The sequence below is a fragment of the Carica papaya genome, chromosome 1, assembly GCF_054855325.1.
Source record: "Carica papaya isolate Zhongbai chromosome 1, ASM5485532v1, whole genome shotgun sequence".
Taxonomy (NCBI): Eukaryota; Viridiplantae; Streptophyta; class Magnoliopsida; order Brassicales; family Caricaceae; genus Carica; species Carica papaya.
This window is the reverse complement of record NC_142309.1, coordinates 20,912,800-20,927,189: the sequence shown is the minus strand read 5'-3', so window position 1 is coordinate 20,927,189 and position 14,390 is coordinate 20,912,800. Positions and strand designations below refer to the sequence as shown.

General features: G+C 38.7%; 1 pseudogene across 1 annotated transcript; it reads left to right on the top strand.

Moving 5' to 3' along the window:
* LOC110826291 (beta-fructofuranosidase, insoluble isoenzyme CWINV1-like) lies at window positions 1–13,983 on the top strand (annotated as a pseudogene). Its single transcript, XR_015820004.1, has 6 exons — window positions 1–140; window positions 240–1,079; window positions 1,256–1,414; window positions 1,577–1,821; window positions 2,251–2,341; window positions 13,729–13,983. The product of XR_015820004.1 is annotated as a beta-fructofuranosidase, insoluble isoenzyme CWINV1-like (transcript).
* Window positions 13,984–14,390: the final 407 nt, after the last annotated feature.

The window sequence follows — 14,390 nt, the reverse complement described above, 5'->3', positions numbered from 1 at the left end:
ACTAAACTCGGAAGGTAAAAAAGTTTAATGTTTTTTTGAATATTTAAGTTAATTTCTTCATAACTCGTGTCTGATTTTTTTTCCCTTCGTATATTTGACTTGGGTTGCTGGGGAAATGGATGATTATCAAGACCCAAATGGTAAAACTTACATGTATCTATATATATATATATATATTACTGTATGTATATGTGTGTGTATATATATGTATATAGCTCTGATTAATTGATTTCCAACAGCACCAATGTACTACAAGGGCGTTTACCATCTCTTCTATCAATACAACCCGTATGCAGCAGTGTGGGGCAACATTACATGGGGGCATTCCGTCTCCTACGATCTCGTCAACTGGATCCATCTGGATCACGCCTTGTATCCGACCCACCCGTTTGACATCAACGGGTGCTGGAGCGGGTCAAGCACCTTCCTCTCCAACGAAAATCCTGTAATTCTCTATACCGGAAGAGACAGCCAAGACCGAGAACTCCAGAATTTAGCAATCCCCAAGAATTCATCCGACCCGTTTCTTGTTAACTGGGTCAAATCCCCCCACAACCCGTTAATGAGCCCGGTTGATGGAATTAAACCCGACAAATTCAGAGATCCCACAACAGCATGGAGAGGTCCGGACGGAACATGGAGGGTAATTGTCGGCGGCGAAGGACGGGCATATCTGTATCACAGTGATGATTTTGTTAGCTGGACCCGGCGGGAGACTCCGCTCCATTCTTTACCCGGATCCGGCATGTGGGAGTGCCCGGATTTCTACCCGGTTAGTACTGAAAGTGGGCTCGATCTTGATGAGTCTTCTTCGGTAGACGAATTCAGTAAGTATGTGCTGAAAGTCAGCACGTATCCCCTTGACTCGTACGTGTTGGGAAAATACGATGTTGAATCGGATAGGTTGACTCGATTCAGAATTCGAAGATGGCGGGTTGGATTTCAGACATGATTATGGAAAGTTTTATGCTTCGAAGACGTTTTTTGATAGTGCCAAGAAGAGGAGGATTCTCTGGGCATGGATTGCTGAAACTGACACTGAAGTTGATAGTGTCAAGAGAGGATGGGCTGGACTTCAGGTGTTCCCTTAAAAACAAATTATTTTTATAAAAATTCATATTTATTTTAATTATAAGAGCATGATATTTTATAAATTCTAAAAATATTTTTAGAGAAAGTTGAAATTTTTAAATAAATATTTAAATGAAACATAATTTAATAAATGATTAATTTTTTAAGTACTTTTTTTTTTTAGTCAATTCCTCGGACAATTTTGCTGAGTGAAAGTGGACGACAGTTGGTCCAATGGCCAGTGGAAGAAATCGAAACGCTGCGTAGTAAGAACGTGAGCTTGCATGATAAAGACCTTAAAGCCGGGTCTGCCGTTAAAATTTCCGGCATTACAGCTTCCCAGGTAAGTAATTTACTCTATCTAATATCTTTTTTATTTACCTTAAATTAATTAAAAATTGGGTATGTTATTCATAAATTAATTTTTAAAAATATAAACCTTAATTATTAACTATATTTTATGAATGAAATAATTTTCTTTTTGGGTTAATTTCCTCCGTTGAAGGCCGACGTAGAAGTATACTTCGAATTGCCGGAACTAGAAGGAGCAGAGTTGATGGACCCAGGTTGGGGTAATGATGCTCGGACGATTTGTGGTAAAATGACGGCGTCTGTGAAAGGCAAAGTTGGACCGTTTGGTCTTTTGGTTTTGGCTTCCAAGGACTTGACGGAGCAAACTGCCGTCTTCTTTAGAATCTACAGAAAGGATGATAATAAGTTCGTGGTCCTTATGTGCAGTGATCAAAGCAGGTTATGTAATTTACTTATGCTGCTCCTTTTTTAAATGAATTATTATTATATTTCATATATTTATGTATAAAATAATTTATAATATTATGTATATGATATTCAGATATAGACGAAACAGTTTTTTTATTTATAAATCATTTAAAACAATTTTGTATTACTTTTATAGTCATATAAATTTTTAATTTCATCTGTTATACGGAAGTTTGGGTATAAATGTATAAGAATTGAAGAAATAAAAAAAAAGGGATTTTCTTTTAGTTTAATTTTGTGAAATGGGTTTTAGCATGGGAAGATATGAGTCAAGTCTGAATGGACTCATCTTATCTTATAAAAAAAGATAAACTTTGAAATGTATTATTTTTGTTGTATTTAAAATTTGTTTACATGTTTCTCTAAGAAAATTTTGAATTTTTTGGTTTAAAATTTCAGGTCGTCTTCAAGAGAAGGGCCCGACAAGACCACCTATGGAGCATTCGTTGACATTGATCCTCTTCAGGACAAGATTTCCCTAAGAACCTTGGTAATTAATTTCGTAGCTAAAATTTACATGGCATAGTTTAGATTGAATTTATCCAAATGCACCAACAATTGTTAAATAAATTTGCATATTTTTAAAGTTTTTTTTTTATATATAAAAAGAACCTCCTGCATTAATTAGAAAAGTAGTGCGACAATGTTTAGAGTTAGACTCTCCCTAATGTGAACTTGGATATAAACGAGCAGCTCTGTCTATCTCATGAACCACTGTATCACACTGTCTCCTAACCCATTTCAGTGAAACATCAGTTCTCAACCTCAACAAGGCCCTGCAGTCTGCTATGATGAAGCAACATTCCGAATCGTCTTCCTCCCTGGCTGTCAACACGTTGTGTACCTTCTGGGTGTCAATCTCCACTGTTCCCGATCCCTGGACATCTGCATGTATATACTCCAATGCCCTCAAGCACCCTTGCAGTTCTGCAACATCCGCTACGTGACACCCCTTCAAACGCCCTGAGAATGCAACTAATACATTGTCAATTGAGTCTCTTATATTTTCGCTATAACTCGCTTCAGAACCTGTCCTTGGAACTGTACCATCAACGTTGCATTTCCGAAAACCCATTTCAGGAACTTGCCACTCATGTAAGTTCGCTGTACTTCTACTTTGTTACACAGTCCCCCTGCCTCTGACAAACTTGGCTTGCTGCCATTCATTCAGAAACTTCTTTAACAGGTATATGGATGTTTGATCCGCAAAAACCTTCACTGTCCATGAGAGATCATTTCTTTCAAGCCATAATCTCCACAAGTAACAAAATGCCTCTGCAACTTCGTGCTTCGTTCATGATCTGGCAAACTGTTCGCCCCACTTAAATATATCAGTGAAGTCAGCCTCTTCCCCTTAGCTGCCCAGTAGATCCCAGCACCCAATTGCTTTATTGTATTCAAAAAACACATGTTTGATTGTTTCCTCCCCGTCACATCTAGTGTCGGTCGTAGCTATTACAATTCCTTTCTCGTGCAGGCGTGATTTAACTGGGAGATTATTGTTCAGCAATTGCCACATAAAATTTTTCATCTTAAGCGGGATATCAGCCCTCCACACATAATTTCACAGATTGAATCCTTTCGTTGCAGTACGTTTATTAGAGCCCCGCAAGTACTGATACGCTGATTTCATTGACTACCTGCCATTATACGTATGCATCTAAATACACTTATCCTCTCTTAGCTGCTGGCTTAAGAGAATATCGAGTATAAGAACGACTTCCTCTTCCACAAACAAACCTCTTATCATGTCCTTATTCCAACTCTATAGATCCTTATTCATGAGTTCGCACACTTCTATATTCTCAAGACTCTTTATGCATGGGCTTCGAACAAAAGCGTCACTTTCTCTCGGCAGCTAGGGGTCACTCTGGACCCTCATCCGCTTCCTTGTGCCAATTATCCACCTCGTACTACTTCTCACCAGATTTTTAGCAACAGGTATGCTCCTCCATGTGAAACTGAGGTTGACTCCCAACCTTGCAGTTAAAATGTTCCATTGAGAAAAATACTTAGCTTTGAGTGTTTTAGCCACTAAGGAGCTTAGGTTAATAAAGTTAAGAAACAGGTTAGCTTGATTTTAGGTGAAAGAAGCTAGACACTTCACAACTTATACTTTTTATTGATAATCATTAACAGGCGAATTACAAAACTTATAGAGCTTGACTGCTCTTTACAAGAATTCAAAACCATACAACATAAGAAAACAAAGAACATATCAAGAACACTATGCATGAAATCAAAATGAAAAATGCAGAATATAAAGAAGGACATCAGTAGCTTGCAGGAAGGGACGATTGCATTTTAGTTGTCGGCCATACGTGCTTTGTCTGGAAGCAAAAGACTGAGTTGGATTGTTGACTGGGATCATTTGCTAACTTGGACGGGTTTGTACACTTGTCTTCTTGAGCTCGCCGATGAAGGCGAGCGCCAAACGGTTCAGTGTTCTTCACATTCCTCTTCAAACTTGTCAAGGGAAGCGGTCACTGAACCACTCCGAGTTTCTCTTTAAAGTATTTAACTTGTGTCTGTGATAGAGCCTTGGTGAAGTAGTCGGTGGTCTGATCACACGAAGACACATATATGATGTTGAGAACTCCTTTTGTTACTTTGTCACGAATGAAATGAACATCTACTTTGATATATTTAGTTCGTGAATGGAAGACAGGATTGCTAGCAAGGGCTGTGGTGCTCATGTTGTCACACCATGCTATCGAGGCTTGTGGGATAACAATGTTTATTTCTTTGAACAAGGACTCCAACCAGGCAATTTCATAAGATAGATGAGCTAGAGCCCTATACTTAGATTTGACACTTGATCTTGAGACAACATTTTGCTTCTTTGAGCTCGAAGAAGCTAAAATTTCTCTAAGATAAACACAATAGACAGAGGTTGAGCGACGATCATCCTTTGAGCAAGCCCAGTCTGCATCTGAGTACGCAACGATGCTTAATCTGTCACTTGGTTTAATATGAAGTCCGATATCAGTAATTCCTTTCAGATATCTAAGTACTCTCTTTAGGGCTTTCATATGAAGGTCAATTGGTCTTTGTATAAAGTGATTGAGTTTATTGATGATGAATGATATATTCGGCCTTGTGTGAGTCAAGTATTGAAGAAAACCAATTATTTTTTAGTAGGGAGTTGGATCAGTTAGCTTCTCTCCCTCTTCTGCTGTTAAATTGCTCTTAACCACTGCTGGTGTAGGACATGGTCTTGAAGAGGGCATATTATTTTGCTTGAGGAGTTCCTCTGTGTATTTTGTTTGGGTGAGGAAGAGTCCAGTGTCATCACATGTTGCTTCAATGCCGAGGAAGAGATGAATGTCACTGAGGTCCTTCAGTGCGAACAGGTCGTGAAGCTGACTGATAAAGCTCTGCATCTTCTCAAGCTTATTTCCTGTTATGATTATATCGTCAATATAGATCAGTATGAAGATTTTAATGGCTTCAGTAATAAAGAAAAAAGAGATGTGTCTGCTTGTGAGTTTTTGAAGCCCCATTTGAGTCAAGTGGATTTGAGTTTGTCAAACCAAGCTCTTGGGGATTACTTGAGTCCATAGAGCACTTTGTTGAGTTGACAAACATAATTGGGATGTGCAGAGTCTTCAAATCCTTCGGGTTGCTTCATAAACACCATCTCTTTCAATTCTCTATTTGGAAAAGCATTGTTCATATTTAATTGTCTGATGTGCCATTCATTTGTGACTACTATAATTAAGATAACTCGAAGAGTTGATGCCTTAATCACTGGGCTGAAGGTGTGATGAAAATCAATACGAGGTGTTTGATGAAACCCTTTTGCGACCAATCTAGCTTTACACCGTTGAAAGCTTCCATCTGCATTTGTCTTGATTTTATAGACCCATTTGATTCCAGCAAGGTTCATTTCAGAACAATAAGGGACCAATTTTTAGGTCTTGTTGTTGCTGAGGGCGGTCATTTCTTCTTTCATTGCTGAATTCCAGAGAGGGTCGTTGATTGCTTCTATGATCAAAGTGGGTATTGAGAGATCATTTTCTTTTGTTGCTCTAAATAATTGGAAGTCTTGTGACATGTTTCTTGGTCTAAAAATCCCGACTTGAGCTTTAAGGTGTCCTCTGTTGGTAGTCTTTCTTCTTTTAGTTTTCTTATGGGACCATGCTTTGTTTCAGAGGGGATTCTGGTTCATATTGTGATATGTTGTTGTCATTTGTGTTGTTAGTTGGAGAGTGTCTTAAGCAGTGTTACGGTGAAGTCTCTGCTGTAGGAGAGGATGCAAGTGTTGTGGCTACTGAGATGTCCCGGCTGTTTGTGCTCTTAGAGGAAAGTGAGGCTGATGGGAGGTAAAATGATACGTTGAATTATAATGGTAGTGTGATTCTAGAGGGCACTTTAGGATGATGTGTGTTTGTGAAACCATGGTGAAAATGAAATTTAGATTAATTAAAAATAATATTTCTTGACACATAGATTTTGGCAGTGCAACTAAGGAATTTGTATCCTTTGTGCAGTGAGCTATAACCAAGAAAGACACACTTTGATGAGTGAGAAGAGAGCTTATGATTTTGGTATGGTCTCAGGCAAGGAAAACAGGCACAACCGAAAATTTTTAGCTATTTGTAGTTGGGTTTTTTGTGATATAGTTTTTCAAGCGGTGAAGCTTGATTTAAGATGGGTATAGGCATTTTGTTTATGAGGAACACAACTGTTTCAAAAGCATCAAGCCAAGATTTTAGTGGAACTCTCAACTCAACAAGAAGTGTGAGGCTTGTTTCGGCTATATGTTAGTGTTTCCTTTATGTTCGTCCATTTTCAGCCAAGGAGTAGGGGCAAAAGTATCTAATTTCTATTCCACTATTTTGAGAGTTTGAGCTGAACCAGTGAACTTTCCTTCCATATCTGACTTGAGACATTTTATTTTTCTTCAAAATTGGATTTCTGTTTGTTGTTTGAACAGGGTGAAGACCTGATGAATGTCTAATTTTTATTTATGTGGATAGAGCCAGGCAAAACAATTGTAGTCGTAAATGAAGGTTACATAATACTTATGGCCCAAAGGTGCATGGAGAAGGAAAGGTCCCCGAATGTCAGTGTGGACAATTTCGAAGGGAGTTTTACATGCGAAAAAGACATAGAGTAAAGAAAAGAGTGAGACTTGCCCAGTTAACATGCATCACAAAAGAGATTTTCATTGAAATTAAAAGATTCATTACATGATTTCAAAACAGTAGATAAACTTTTTGATGATGGGTGTCCAAGTCTCCTGTACCAGGCCTGGTAGTTTTTTTTATTCAGGGGTTCAGAAACTGTCTAAGATTATTTTGGCTGGTGATCAAGGCTTGACAGGGACGATGAGGAAAGCCAATTGGTTTTAAGGAGCCCAAACAGTACAGACCATCTTTAAGCTTTCTCAACAACAGCACCTTCCCGGTAGCTTTGTCCTTCATAAAATAACAAGATGAGTTAAAAATCACTTCAATATTGTTAAAAGAGGTGAGTTGAGATATACTCAGAAAGTTTTTGGTGATTTTAGGTACATATAGCACTCTATTTAATGCTAATTTTTGGTTTCTTGGTGTATAAATATTTGCCTTACCAATATGTTTGGTAGGCAATTTCTCACCATTTCCAATCATCTGAATCTTATTTCCTCCATATGCTTATTTAGATTGTAGAATGTTTGTGTCACCTGTGACATAGTTAGTGGCATCACTGTCTGCATACCACACTGGATCTTCAAGATTGTTTTCGGTGGAGAACAAAAAAGCTAAGCTTTGATGGACCTTTGTGGAGCTTTTAGGAATGGCTCCCATGTAGCTATTACCATATTGATAGTAGCAATGAGCGGCAGTGTGCCTAATTTTGCCACACACTTGACAAATTGGTCTGGAGTTGCCACCGCTTCTTCCTCTTTTTTTGGTGTTATAGTGACCTCCTCTGTTCAGGTGTTGTTTCATCCTCCTCCTTTATTGGTCGGTTGAGAAAAGGGATTTTGATAGTTATTGTTGCTTCTGATATTGGAGAAATTTACTAAAGGTCGACTGAGGCTAAGATTAGCTGCTGTAGAGTCGAGTTGTTCCAATCTCTGTTTGTAGTTTAGCAGTCGTGATTGGAGCTCCACCTAGTTATGCTTTCTTTCTCTGTGATTTGGCACACCAGTGGGTTATATTCCAGAGGGTCCAAGCCAGCGAGGACTTGAGAGACAAGGTCTTCTAATGTTACAGGATGACCTGCCAACGGAAGATTGTCCGAGATGCTTTTGGTGGTCTTTATGTATTCTTCCATTTTTAGGTTTCCCTTTTGTATTTTAATAAATTCTCTCGTATAGTAGATTACATTTGCTCTTATTTTCACCCCGAATAGGCCTCGGATGGCATCCCAAAGCAGTTTTGATATTGAGTGCCCCGTTAATTCGGAGGCTATGTTTGTTTCAATCGAGCTGCAGAGCCACCCGAAAACATCTAATCCTGGGTGAACCAGTTTTCAGAATCTGGGTTCACGGTTATTTCTACTTTGGTGCTTTCTTCCACGACTTTCTTTGTGTATTCAGGTAGGCTAGGTTTGGCTCCAGGGATGAAGCCCTCAAGTTTGTTTCCTTTAATGATTGAGAGAACCATATTTTTCCAGAGAAGAAAGTTATCGTGGTTGAGTTTTAGTGTGCACACAGAGCTCATTGTATTGCTGGGCAAGGTTTGAATTCTTTGAGGTGTTGGGTTGAAGGTAGAAGAGTTGTTACTTTCTTCTGCCATTTCTAATAGCTCTAATACTAAGTTAAGAAACAGGTTAGCTTGATTTTAGATGAGAGAAGTTGGACATTTCACAGCTTATACTTTTTATTGATAATTGTTAACAGGTGAGCTACAGAATTTATAGAGCTTGGCTGCTCTTTACAAGAATTCAAAACCATACACCATAAGAAAATAAAGAACATATCACGAACACTCTGCAGGAAATCAAAACAGAAAATATAGAAGATAAAGAAGAACATCAGCAGCTTGTAGGAAGGGACGATTGCGTTCCAGTTGTCGGCCATGCGTGCTTTATCTGGTAGCAAAAGGCTGAGTTAGATTGCTAACTAGGATCATTTACTGACCAGGATAGGTTTGCACACTTGTCTTCTTTAGCTCGTTGATGAAGGCGAGTGTCAAACGTTTCAGCATTCTTTACAACTAAAAATCCTCCAGTATTGTTTTCCTAGCAGAGTAATATTGAATTATGTAAGTATTCGGAACCCTAGACTACCTTCCTCCTTGCTCTTACACATAGACTCCCAGTACCCCCAGTGCATGTTTCTCAAGCCATCTCGATCCCTACCACACGAAAAGCTATTCATCACCATCTGGAGTTCCTCGCACAAGCTAACTAGAAGTGGAAACACCCCCCATACAGAACGTTGGGAGAGTTTATCCCACCGATTTCAGTAAAATCTCCTTACCCGCCTTCAATAAATATTTATGGTTCCATCACATTGCTCTTTTCCATAACATATCCGTCACAAAAGCAAAGATTTTTTTTTTTACTTCGACCAACTAAGGAGGGCAATCCAAGATATCTCCCATGGCTATGTTTCGGTGCAGCCTCTGGAGATCGTTTAAGAAGGCTTTGAGACTAGCAGGGATATTTGCACTGTAGATTGTGCCAAATTTTTTTTAAATTAACAGTTTGACCCGACGCCACCTGATACTAATACGGTATTCGTTTTACCCATAAACATTCGTCTGTATTTGTTCTGAAAAAAAAAAGAAAGAGTTGTCTCCGAAGAACAAATGGGTAATACTTGGACTTCCACGGCATACCTCGTTCCATGAATCTATTAATTCATCTCCACCTGCTTGAACATCGCAGATAGACCTTCTGCACAAGAATAAATAGATAAGGTGATAAGGGATCCCCTTGCCGCAAACTCTTGTGCGGTAAAATTGAGCTAATCTCATTACCATTAAAGTTCACTCTATACGAAATTGAAAATGCACACTTCATTAGTATGATAACCCACATTATGTTAAAATCAAGCTTTAGCAATATCGCCTCAAGAAATTCCCACCTCACCCGATCATACGCCTTGCTGATGTCAATCTTCATAGTTATCTCACTGCATTTCTTGTGAGCTGTTAACTTCATCTTATGGATTAGTTCAAAAGCTAAAAGAATATTATCCAACATAATATTTTTAGGAACAAACACCGATTGGGTCACAATAATAAGATCTGACAGAACCTCCTGTAATAAGTTAGCCAGCACCTTAGAGAATATTTTATATGCTAAACTACATAACGATATGGGACATAGGTCCTTGATGGTTTTTGGGCTATCTTTTTTCGGAATAAGTACTATTACTATTTCGTTAATCTGCTTTGAAATCTCCTCAATCTCAAACCAAGATTGACAGTGATATATGACGTTATGTAACGCCCCTTTTTTTTTTCTCTTTTCACTTCTAATGGCGTAGTTAAGACAAACCAATTCCATAATCAAATCAGTCATGCACATAGCAACATTATCACGATCTCTTATTCAAAGTCAAGATAAACCTATAATCATGCACGAGACATCGCATAAAGTACAACCGTACACACTATCTACACTACTATCAACTTTTTCACACTCAATTCTGCCAAAAGAAAAAGAAAATCTTTATCATGTCGCTCTATACACTAGGTTCAGACACCAGTAACTTCGATCCGGACTCCGTTTCTACATCATCTGTGAATAATAAATAATGAATTTATATAATTCAGTACAGTAAAAATTAAGTTACAGTTATGAGATGCAATAATATAAAACCCCACATTTCTACCGGTAATTCATTACTTAACCCAGGCCCTACCTTACTATCACCATGAGACTACTCAGGACAAAAGCTTACCCCGGTATCTCAACGATCATACCTATCAAGGGTGACCGCGCCCCACGCCACCCCAAGCATACCAACATTGTCACCCATCACCAAAATCGGCGACCATCATCCGCCTCTCGACCCTTAACAGGCCACGCACGCACACCATTTTCATTCACTCTCGTCACCAACATCGGTGACCATCATCTACCTCCCGACCCCTAACGGGCCACACACACCCACAGTTATCATTCTCTCCCATCACCAACATCGGCAACCATTATTCACCTCTCGACCTCTAACGGGCCACACACACACAGTGTTATCATTCTCTCCCGTCACCAACATCGGCGACCATTATCCACCTCTCGACCCCTAACGGGCCACACACACACAGAGTTATCATTCTTTTCCGTCACCAACTTTGGCGACCATTATCCACCTCTCGACCCCTAACGGGCCACACACACACACAGTTATCATTTTCTTCCGTCACCAATATCGGCGACCGAGCCCCCTGTCCGTCGGGATCTCCCGACTAACACCCTATCGGTGGCCAACCCTCTCTCTCTATTCGTGACCACCAATGTCGGCGTCCCCCTATAGGGAACTCAGTAACATTTTAGAACTGTAAATTTCCCTTGCCAACCACTAATTTACAACAACCTATATATAATTCCCACCATGCACACTCCACAAGTCTCCCTTTCCTACTCTTTAATTTCCCAACATACCTCTGCTCCCAACCATGTTTTCCTTTCTTCTTCTTACGCTAATTCCATCCTCCCACCGCTCCTCGTTCTCCCTCTTCCTGCGGCATACTCTAAGTGTTCCTACTCACACCGCGTTCCTCCTTCTCTCTCCTCCCGCGGTCTCCTCCATACTCACACAAATCTGCTCTCTCTCACAAATCTCAACAACCACACTCCTGTTCCTCACGGACCTCACTCACACTGCATTCCCTCTCCATCATAGACTTCACTCACACTTCCTACTCCTTCTCTCTCTCCCCCCTCGGTGCTAACCCGAATCTACTCTCTCTCACAAAGCCCCAGCAATCCCACTCCTCTCCCTCACGGACCTCACTCACACTGCACCCTCACTTCATTACCGACTTCACTCACCCCACCTACTCCTTCTCTCTCATCCCTCGATGTTCACCCGAACCTACTCTCTCTCGCAAAGCCCCAACAATCACACTCCTTTCCCTCACGGACCTCACTCACACCGCAATCCTTCTCTCTCACGGACTTCACTCACTCCGCATCCCTACCTCTCTCTCAAACCTCACTCACACCGCCTTTCTCATTCTCTCTCCTCCCGCGGTGCTCACACGGACCTGTTATCTTTCACACGCCTCGCTCAGACCATACACTCACTCGACATCCCTCCCTCTCTCTCTAACCTCACTCACATCGCCTTCCTCCATCTCTCTCCTCCTGCGGTGCTCACGCGGACCTGCTTTCTCTCACATACCTCACTCACACTGCACACTCACTTCCTCCACAACCTGTTCCGTATACCGCCACCTCCATTTGCACTCATAAATAAACACTATATCTCTAACCAAACCAATCTCATCAACATTCAAATCTCAAATTCACACATGAAACTTAAACTTTACCGTCACCGTCCTCTGTCTTCTTCTCTCTCCCTTCTCGCTCCTCTCTGCTTCGACTCCCCTATCTCTATTTTTGGAACCTTCTTTTCTCTCTTCTTTTCTCCTTCCCGCCCTCTTCCTTCTTTTTTTTTCTCTTTTTCTTTCTTTTTTTTTTCTTATCTTCCCTTCTTTCTTTCCTTTCCCGTCCCCTATTTATATCCCACCAGCTTCCTCACAACGACATCGTTTTTTCCTCTTCAAAACAACGTCATTTCCCCCACTTTTTTTTCAGTTACTACATGTTGGGACTTACAATACCTCATAATTTTTGGTAAAATACCGATTCATTCCATCAAGCCCTGATGACTTGTCAAAGTGCATTTGAAAGGCGGCTAATCTGATCTCCTTTGCACTAAGCGATTGGAGCAGTGCATTATTTGCCTCGCTAGGTAGCCTCCTAGTGATATTGCCAATAACTAACTCACAGTCTCTATCTTGTACTAAAAACAACTCTATGAAGTAGTTAAGTATATGTTCTTGAAGGACTCCCTCATCTCAAATCCTTCCCCCTCCCCCGAACCTAAATTACGTAAAGCTGTAATATAATTATGGTGTATGCGCTCATATACTTATCGATAGAAGTACTTAGTCACCATGTTTCAGCCATAACAACTTGGCTCTCTGTCTCCATTACACATCCTCTTGTTCTAACAGTTGGATATATTCCCTGATCAGATTGGATAGATTTCATGTGTCCATATTATTACCTAATCTTTGTTCCCTCAATATTTGTCCATACAATACTTGTTTATGGCTTCTGAAGTTGTGTGCAATGGATCGTCCCCACTTCTGTAGACCTGTTCCACACGCAACAATCCTTTGCGTGAGGTTCTTGGTCACTTTTTCTTCCCATGCGCTTTGTACCACAGTCTCCATGTTTGGGTTTCATAGCCACGTGTTCTCCACTTCCTTCTTTCAAGCATATTTTTAAAGTTGTATTCTTTATAGATTTGTTAGTTAATTTAAATTACATATTATATAGAAAGTTGATAAATGTAAAATATCATTTATATAAATTTTATCTATAATTTAAAAATACGATAAATGTTCAATCTCATATATAAAAACGTTACTTATCATTTAAAAAGATGATAAATGTTAAAGTTAATTTATAAGAATTCATGGTTATCTTTTTGCAATTATTTGTCTCTTTAAATTATAACTAGTTGTCTGAAAATTAAAATTAAAAAATTTATATTAGTATCCATTTTTCCTCTCCTCCTCTCATCGCTTGTGAGTTTATTCTTATTTTACTTTTCTTAAATTTCAACACCAATAAGTAATGAAAAACTATAAGTTGTTTTAAGTAATGAAATAATTTTTTTGAAAATAAGATGTTAATTTAGTAGAAATATAGGGTTAAATAAATTTACAATTTGATGATGTGTATGGTTTGCAGATTGATCATTCAATAATAGAGAGTTTTGGTGGGGAAGGAAGGAGTTGCATCACTGCTAGGGTTTATCCAGTGGTGGGTATTGATAAAGGAGCTCACCTATTTGCATTCAACAATGGAAGTGTTGGGGTCAAAATCTCCACTCTCAATGCTTGGAGCATGAACAATGCTCAATTTATTCCATCTAAGAAAACAATAATGTATTGATTTTTATTGATGGTTGGATTCTATATATAAACAACTTCATTTGATGTGCATTTTACCTATATATATACATATATTATGTAATTATATTATGTATACTATTATATCAATTTGTAGGTAAAAATTTTTGGCACAAAGTAGTATTACTCTTTTTAAGTGAAAACAAATAGTGGAAATACTTGATTTATCTATGTATTTATAAAAAAAATGAAAAAAAAACAAATGAAAATTATAAGTAAAAATTAAAATAATAATAAAAAATTGATACCCAAATAAAAATCGATATAATTCAAATTAATACAGTCAGATTTTGTTACACGATAAGTTTTAACAAGACAAAATTTTTACATTATCTATATATTTAAAAATTTAATTGAAAATTATATCAGGATTTATAAGATATTTTTTATTTTAGATCAAGAATAATTTTTTATTTATAAAAAAGTTTCTCATTGAGGAAT